Source organism: Littorina saxatilis, linkage group LG2 (genome assembly GCF_037325665.1).
Source record: "Littorina saxatilis isolate snail1 linkage group LG2, US_GU_Lsax_2.0, whole genome shotgun sequence".
Lineage (NCBI taxonomy): Eukaryota > Metazoa > Mollusca > Gastropoda > Littorinimorpha > Littorinidae > Littorina > Littorina saxatilis.
In genome coordinates, this window is record NC_090246.1 from 68,320,728 (window position 1) to 68,329,888 (window position 9,161).

The following is a 9,161-nucleotide window of genomic DNA, read 5'->3' on the forward strand; positions in this document are numbered from 1 at the left end:
AACTGTTTTTCTAACAATTGTGCACGTTTAATACTGATCCATTTGTTGCACGGATTCGTTCTTGTTCCCTGCCATCTCTCCCCCCCCCCCCCCCCCACCTCTCTCTCTCTCTCTCTCTCCTCTCTCCCTCTCCCTCTCTTCTCTCTCTCTCTCTCTCTCTCCCTCTCTCCTTCTCTCTCTCTCTCTCTCTCTCTCCTTCTCTCTCTCTCTCTTTCTCTTTGCACGTCTGTCTGCATCTCCCGCTCTCCTTCTCGTTCTGTATCTGTCTGTCTGTCTCCACCATTCTCTCTCTTTTTCTATCTCTTTGTCTATCTGTCTCTTCCCTCTCTTTCTGTCTGTCTGTCTATCTGTCTGTCTGTTTGTCTGTCTGTCTGTCTGTCTGTCTCTCTCTCTCTGTCGCTCTCTCTCTTTATTTGTCTCTCTCTCTGTTTCTTTCTCTGTCTCTCTCCCTGGCTGTGTGTCTGTGTGTCTGTGTGTCTGTCTGTCTCTGTCTTTCTCTTTATCTCTCTCTCTTTTCAGTTATTCTCCTAATTCCGGCAAAAGAAACCGTTTGGTGGATATGTGCAGCTGGAGTCAGTAGCCACGCATTGTCAAACCTTGGCGTGTTTTACCTGGCTTCGACTAGTGCCTGTCTCTCAGTCCCCCCTGCCTTCCCTCCTTCCCTCCCTCCGTCCCTCCTTCTCTGTTTCACTCGTACAATTGTGCCCCATCAATAACGCTAACAGTATCGCTGTTTTCCAGTTAACTGCATCATTCATCATTCTGGACATAAGTGTGTGTGTGTGCGTTCACCTGATATCATAACAAGGCTACCTTGGAGCTGTCATGACCAATGGAGATCGATAAAAATGCACCAAGGAAGACTGAGGCAAACAGTATGGCAGCCAGCGTCAGCAACTGAACTGACTATTCCATTCTATACCCGGAAATCTGGAGTTTAGTCTGTGCTTAGAATCTTACCCTGTAGCGTATATCTACATTATACACAATCGTGACGAAAGCGGAGCCAGCTAGGACTCAAGACTGACAAGAGCTGGCTCCTGGAACCATATGCCCCAATCTTTTAATGCGACTAGGAGGCAAGTTTACTGAAGGGAGCAGTATACCATTATCTGATATCATCATTAAATGCCAGAACACGCTACGCGGTATACACCCTCTAGGCATTCTCTCTCATGTAGAACTGACAAGCGCACAGAACAGTGAGTAGAAGTCTTTTGCTTTCGCTTGTTCGAGTAAGTTCTTGTTTTATTGGCCTGAAAATTGCTGTGCGGGTTGGTCGATTGTGTGCGTAAAAGAGGGTTTTTAGTAGGGTCGATTGGTAGGGGGAGGGGAGGGGGGTAAGTGCAGACTAAGAAGAGGGGATAGGAGCTGACTTGTTGTGTTCGATCTGTACGTGTGTTCATCCCTTGTTTGGGCAAACGTATGCCGTGTGTGTGTGTATGTGTGTGTGTGTGTGTGTGTGTGTATGTGTGTGTGTGTGTGTGCGCGTGTGCATATGCTTGTAATTAAAACTATCTGAGCATTCCTGGACCGGGTCTTCAAAATGTGTGTTGAAAATGGACACATGGTGGAGCTAATTTCAGGTAAAACTTAAAAAGAACGGAGAGAGAGAGAGAGAGAGAGAGAGAGAGAGAGAGAGAGAGAGAGAGAGAGAGAGAGAGAGAGAGAGAGAGAGAGAGAGAGAGAGAGAGAGAGAGACAGACAGACAGACAGACAGACAGACAGACAGACAGAGACAGAGAGACAGACAGAAAGACAGAGAGTGGGAGAGAGAGACAGAGACAGAGAGACAGAGATAGACAGAGAGAGATGGTCGGGTATAGGGGGTGGGAGTGGGGCAAATATCAAATCACCGGGGAGGAGAAGGACTAGGAGGAGTACCCACGGATTAAAACCCCGCTAAAACTCTTTAGAACGGTTGGACGTCCCAACGATTACTGCATAATCGCCAGCGTGTTGACATGTCTATCCGCTGAAGGGCCTTAGTGCTTTTTGCTGTTGTTGCTTCCTCGCCATTAAACATTCAAGGAGATAGCTAATATTTGAGTAGCAGGCTTGGACAATGCGGTACGATCATGCATCCTTCTGCCTCAGCGATCTCTCCTCGTCGCCAGTCTCTTTTCGCTTGCTAAACCCGCTCGCGTTTCGAGTTCGAGTGGTGGAGAAGGCTTCGTGAGAAATGACTTCCTCCTGCTGCCTGTCACTTGGTCTTGAGTGAGTGTCTTGCAGAGATCTATCTCTCTGTTTACCTAAATGTTTAAAACTCTGTCGACACGAACATGTGAAAGGACCCGGGTATTGTCCCTCCTGTTGTTTTTGTGTGTGCAATGCCACCACGTCGGAATTTAGTAGCGGGAAGAGTGGAGTCTATAGTGATTGCAGGTGAGTTCGGCCTACTGGATTTACACTAACAAGTCATTGTTGTGTGCTAAATGATTATATGTGAATAAGTTACTGTGTGTGTGTGTGTGTGTGTGTGTGTGTGAGTGTGTGTGTGTGTGTGTGTGTGTGTGTGTGTGGGGGTGAGTGTGCGTGTACCTACTAGTGTATAAGCTTATAGCTGCATTGCGGATCTTTTGTCTGTACTTTACAATTGTGTCTATAACCCAACTCCGGATTTGTAAGGTGCGTACATTTTAATATTGGTTTTGTGTGTGTGTTCATCTGTGTTTTACTTTACTGTCTATAATGCAGCTCAGGCTTGGTATAATGAATAGTTGTGGATGACATGTTGATACTGAATAAGTCTATGTACTAACCGTTTGTTGAACGTTTTGCCTATCAGGTCATCGCTATGTTGGGGTATTAGTTTCAATTACATTAGCAGGCCCAGTTTCGTCCATGTAATGCTTTTAGTCTTTCACTTTGGAGTATTTTCCCAGCTCTTTATCTAAATGCTGAATAAGTGACATGGTGGCTGAGAGAGTGAGAGAGAGTGAGAAAGAGAGAGAGAAAAAGAGAGAGAGAGAGAGAGAGAGAGAGAGAGAGAGAGAGAGAGAGAGAGAGAGAGAGAGAGAGAGAGAGAGAGAGAGAGAGAGCTTTGCTACCCTTTGTCGGTATGTCGCACAAACTCTTGTACGCCAGCTTTCAGCTGTCTTTCATTTAGTACTAAGCAAAACAGAAGTAGAAGTTTTCATATGATATGATAACAGTAGTCACCTTTGTATAGGTTGTATATAAGCTTGCCGGTTATAGTAAGTCATAAATCACATTTATCCAACTTCAGCGTTTAGTCTATCAAACTACATTGTATTGAAGTCATTTTAAGTACAGTATTTTGCTTGCCCTCTTGGTAAAAGTTTGTGCTTTGTGTACAGTTATATCAGCCGTTGTTTTGTTCAGTCTCCTTTTCTCCTGGCTTTGATGAATTCTTCTGCATTGATGTCCATTATACGCTCTGTCAGATCAGCGTGGAATATCTGACACAGACAAACCTGCTCAAAATGCGCCTGAGAAGGACACATCTCTTCTGAATGCACCAGAAGATTATACCTAATTAATCTTATCTTCTGAATGCACCTGACGATTACACTAAATTAATCATCTGTCAACACTTCATTTTCCGCCTTATTTTGGTCTATATCTATATAGTCATTCAAAATAGCCAACATACGCTTTCACATGCGTTTTTATACCTCCTCTATGCAATACGTCAAGTACGCTCTGTTCCCATCTGATGACATGTGATTTTTACGTAGGCTAATTGTGTGATTTTCCAGAAATGTTAAAGCACTAGCTGAAAGGTTCTTGTGTTTTGGGTTGTCGAAATCAGCATTAAAAGTAGTCTTAAACGACAGCTTACCTCACTATTAGTAATGTCAGCAAAAATGGTGAATGCAAAAATCCCATGTCTAATCTTTGGTGTTTAGAAGATGAAAACCTTCACATCAGAGAGGTGTCGTGGTACTTTGATATGCAAAAGGCATTTGACACGCATTGTAGTGGTGGCGACGGAGTCGTGGGGGGGAGGGGGGAGGGGGAGCTAGCTAGTAGCAGCAACAGTATGTGCGTGTGTGCGTGTGTGTGTCTGAGTGTGTGTGTGTGTGTGTGTGTGTGTGTGTGTGTGTGTGTGTGTGTGTGTGTGTGTGTCTTGTTCTATGTGTGCCAACACAAAGCCTTTCAAGCGCCGCTGTACGGAGATCAGGGTTTCAAAGAAAACATTTAGACACATGTTGTAGGGGAAGGCAGCACGCAGGGTCCCCCCTTGCTGTTAGCCCCTATTGACTGTGTCACACCGCCACGTTGAGTTCATTTCTCGGGGTCTTCTTCAATGGGACCCTATTCTGTCGTCCCCCGTACTGCGCCTAATGATTGTTAGCTCGTGAGGGTCGAGGCTTTTATCAAGAGAGTCCCAGAACGGCGTTGGTGGGGTTGGGGGGAGGGGGTGGGGGGATGAGGCGAGACATGGGTAGACCATGCAGGGTACCCGTTCTCCCATGGTCCTGACTTAGGTTCTACGGTGCAAGACATATGTATTTGTTGTGAAAGGTAAATTGAGTGGGGATGATTGTAGTACGCTGGGTGTGGAAGGTGGAAGGGGGGGGGGGGAGGTTTGGATTCAGGGAATGGACTCGCAATATATATTCGGACTCATCATGGGAGTGGGGGTAGTGTGGAGACATCGGCTGGGGATGGAGTGCAGGGAGAATGAATAGGGAAATGAATAGAGACGTAAAGGGGGTGAGAGACATACAACATGGGAAGTGGACAAGATGGATTTTGCATCTATCGAAAAAGAAAGATCGGTGAGAGCCATCCGTTAAATTCTTAGGGGAAACGGATACGTAGGTATGGAGATACGAACGGGATAAGAGACGTTAATTTGTAGGGAAATTGGAGAATGAATATTTATTTATCAAGACATGATAGGGGAAGGGAGATAGTGATGTCACACAAACGAATAATCAAATATTGACATGTAAGAGATGAGAGATATTGTTAAAGGAATGACAGGACAACAAACAAATGTCTCTCGATACGTAAAAAAGACTTGAAAGAGACACGGTGGAGTAAAGGAGGTGGTGGGGGCAACGGGACACGGAGAATGGCGCGACCGGAGTCAGTTGTTGTTCCAACCTTTTCTCGGCCAGCTTCTCCTTTACCTGTTCCGTGCGCCACGCGTTGACAAGGTGTAGAGTGACAGTCTCGGGACCGCTACCCTGACGGGCGGGACAAATGAGCCGACCAATTAGGCCATGTGACCGGGACCCTCTAATTGTTGGGGGTGAAACCTTGCTCTTACCCCCTCCACCTCCGCCTGTACCTCCTAAAATCAACACTCCAAAGCCCAGGTCGATGTCAACCCACTCTTACAACTGAACTTGAGGGTACTTTGCTAGAATTGTAGAGCCTACCGACGAACGCTGGTTGAGCATTGTATTCGTTTTAAATTATGACAAACTACCCTGTGCTTCGTGTATTAAAGGCGGTTGTTGTCTGTACTCTCTAATAAACAGCAAGTAGCCGATTTACCACAGGGTCTAAACTCATTGCCGGCGAAATGAGCGGAAGAGATCACAAATTGCCCAATAGGTGAGTTATTATTGCTGAAACTAAGGGCAGACAGGCTTGGTGGATCCTTGCAGTACCTGATGGGCCGAAACCACAAGATTCGCTTGCAGAACAAAGAGCGTCCCTTGATCTTTTGGCTTGTACATTTTTTGCCACACTGTCACTGCGCTCGGTCGAGGGAAGGTAAGAAGGAGCTTTGGATGAAATAAGTTATGATCAAGGGTTCCAGCGAAAACATCTCGCAAAACTCGTCTTCTTGGCGATCCATATCATCTAGTGTGTACCAGACAAGGTATCTCAATGCATGGCAAATAAACAGACGCGTAGATTTTGTTTGTATATAATAATAGTATAGTGCCAGAACGATGCCAGAGTGAGAATTTTGGTACCAAAGGGAGAATGGCGGTGCCAATCCGGTGCCAGCCCAGGGAGAGTGGTGCTGCCAGCGTAAGAATGGTGATGCCAGACCGATGCCATAGTGAGAATGGAGGCTCAAAGCAGAAGGAAGGTGAAGACTTCCCAAAGACCTCCGTTAATTGAGCCCGAAGTTGATTTCGCGAACACTTTGCAAAGTCTTTTAACCGAAAATGCAGTGCCAAAGCTTCGTGAAGTAGTCTTCGCGAAGTTGACTTAGCCCAATTAATTCCAGACAAAGTGAACTAAACTGTTGGAGCAGGACTTGCGACTGTTGTCCTTTGCCCTGGTTCAGTCTGTGCGGAGGTGACTGGGCACGCATAATGGGACCCCAAAGTCGCCTCTGCTCGTCCTCCCGGCTGTAATCTGTCAACATTTGCCCGCCACTAACCTGGCAAGGATCCGGTGACGTGTGCTTCACTGCGTTGGGTAGGTTACAGTCACCTCGCTGGGCAACGTTAAAGGGGTGGCGATGGGACTTGACATGAAGCGAAAGATAGGGAAGAGAGAGAGAGAGTGGGGGAGTGAGGGAGTGGTGGAGGGTGGGAGGGATATGAGAGAGAGAGAGAGAGAGAGAGAGAGAGAGAGAGAGAGAGAGAGAGAGAGAGAGAGAGAGAGAGAGAGAGAGAGGGAAGAGGGAGGGAAAAGAGATTGAATGATTGATTAATTGATTGATGGATTGATCTTTTAGACATACGGATGGGGACTCCAGGCAGAAGCTTAGTACAACATTCTGTGCTTTCTACATCTCAAACGCATACATTGATACGATAGTATTCCAGTTACTGAAGGCAACAGTTACAAAAGAGAGAGAGAGAGAGAGAGAGAGAGAGAGAGAGAGAGAGAGAGAGAGAGAGAGAGAGAGAGAGGGACAGAGAGAGAGGGAGAGAGAGGGAGAAAGAGAGAGAGAGAGAGAGAAGGAGTGAGTGAGAGAGAAAAAAGAGAGAGGGTGAGAAAGAGAGAGAGAGGGAGAGAGAGGGAGAGAGAGAGGGGGCAGAGAGAGAGAAAAGAGAGAGAGACAGATACAGAGAGAGAGAGAGACAGAGAGAGAGACAGAGACAGAGAGACAGACAGAGAGACAGACAGAGAGACAGAGTCTGTATCTGTAGGTTTCTTTGGACGGGGAGAAAGTGTGAACATATGCAATGGTCCTATGCGTCGTAAGTGCAGAACATTATCTTCTTCAAAAACCTTACATCTTTCTTTCCGCGCGATTTTCTCTTGATTTAGTTATCCGTTTCTCGAGCGATTCAGAATGACGGGCAAAACACATGTTCAGCTGGATAGTTCACAGGCCGACTCTGTGTGAAAATCACACTCCGTTTCGAAGCAAATGTCAAGTTCAGATACTAAAACCGGGTCTCGTATTTTACACACAAAACAGCAGAAACTGTTATTTGGGGTGTCTGTTATTGTCACGTAAACTGTCTCTGCGTGTGTGTGTGTGTTTAGTTTTGTTTGTTTGTTGTTGTTTGTTTTGGTTTTGGTTTTGGTGTGGTGTTATTTTGTGTTTTTATTATTATTTTAGTTTTATTAGATTCAGGTAGATAACTTACGCTTCCTCTGCGTTCGTTTGTTTGAATGTGTGGTAGAAAGATATTAATGCATAGAATTTACTAGGGGCTTTGAGACAATGTTTTTCGGCATGCTTTTGTTGTGATCGAGAATATTTCAGTTTATGCACAAACATTTGAATGAAGTTTTTCTTCTTTGTTCTTAATGCTCTGGAGAGAAACGGAGGCGGGGTAAAGTGGAAGGGGGGGGGGGGGGGGGAGGATGACAAGAGAGAGACAGAGAGAGAAAGGCAAGGATGACAAGAGGGAAAACCTGTGGAGGGTCTTCATAAGACCAGCAGCTTCATTACCAGAGCTGGACTCCAAGTTTAGCATAGGCGAACGACAAGAAGAAGAAGACAAGAGGGAAAAAAGAAAATCGTTCAAAATCGCTCAAACACCCAGTTTCTGACCTGTCTGAAAACACCTCCGCGTGGAGGGGTTTTGCTGCCCGCCTAGTGAAGATAAAGAGGGAACCATTTCTCTGCTCGCGCGGCAGCAAGCAGGATGTCTCTGAACTGCAAAGGGGAGGGGTGGCTACTGTGGAATAACGTCAGAAAGAGGAGGAGGAGCCGCAGCAGCAGCAGCAGCAGCAGCAGCAGCAGAAGAATGACGACAACACTAAAACCCCGTCAGACAGAAAGGCGCACGTCACTCTGCAGCAAAGTTATGACAGGCGGAACATCACAAGCTGTTCCTGTCTCAGCAGAGGCAGAACACTCATGACACATGTCTTCATTCGCACCTTTGTCATGCGCATTAGTACTGACGCCTTCATTGGCGTTAAACAGTGGGGGTGGAGGAGGGAGTGGACGAGTGCATGCTCTATGAAGTTCGAGGGGCGGAGGGAGGAAGGGAAGGGTAGAACTTAGCTGCAGTAAAAGATGAGCACCTTTGTCAGACGCCGTAACACATTAGGACTGACGCCTTCATTGACGTTAAACGGAGGATGGGAGGATGGGGTATCTGTGAAGTTCGAGGGGCAGGAGGGAGGGGTAGAGGAGAGCATTACAAGATGAGCGATGACACCCAAACATGTGTTTTATTGTGTGAGGCTGGCATAAACAGCGCATACACACAAAAAGCGGGGTGCCCGTAAATCTTCGCTTACGAGACTGACAAGTTTGCGCGAAGATCTCTCGAGCCCCGCAACAAATCTCTCTGCAAGTTTGGAGTCCTCCATACTTCTATTACACGGTGATTACCTCGATCACTCCCCTGTCATGAACTGCTGGGAGAAACTTGATGTATGGCTCTTCTCCCCTGTGTGCTAGTGGGGTTGTGCCATTGAGCGCACCGTGATAGTGAAATCTTTCTCCAGTCCCGAGCTACCGGCGCTGCGGAGTAGTTTGGAGAGAGCCATGTGGAGGGCCCTTAACCCATATCGGCCCGATGTGTGTGCACAGCAAAACAGTCGTTTGGGGGTGGGCTTGTGCAATGATTCTCTTTTTTCTTTTACTTGTCAGTTTGTGTGCGTGTGTTACTGATTTGATCAGTATTGGACAGAACAACTCACTAACAAGAAAAATGCGAAATTGGGGGTATAACAGTGTAGGGCCGATTTGAACTTTTTTGTCATGGGACTTGGTTCCCCCTGGGAACGCAGAAGAAGAAAGTTCTGCTCGTGCGCGTTGCCACTCAGGTTACATTGTGGCAGGTCTTGTCGTTGTTGTTGTTGTT

General features: G+C 46.5%; 1 protein-coding gene across 3 annotated transcripts in view; it reads left to right on the top strand.

Annotated features, from left to right (window-relative positions):
- LOC138959586 (frizzled-5-like) overlaps positions 1-9,161 on the top strand; it is a 122,840-nt gene that overhangs the window by 22,396 nt on the left and 91,283 nt on the right. The window contains exon 1 of one of the 3 annotated variants that reach the window (XM_070331129.1): positions 2,278-2,385. The exons of the other annotated variants lie outside the window; for them this stretch is intronic. The gene's annotated coding sequence lies outside the window, so the exon portion shown is untranslated. Of the gene's footprint in view, positions 1-2,277; positions 2,386-9,161 lie in introns of those variants that run through there. 3 annotated transcript variants of the gene reach the window in all.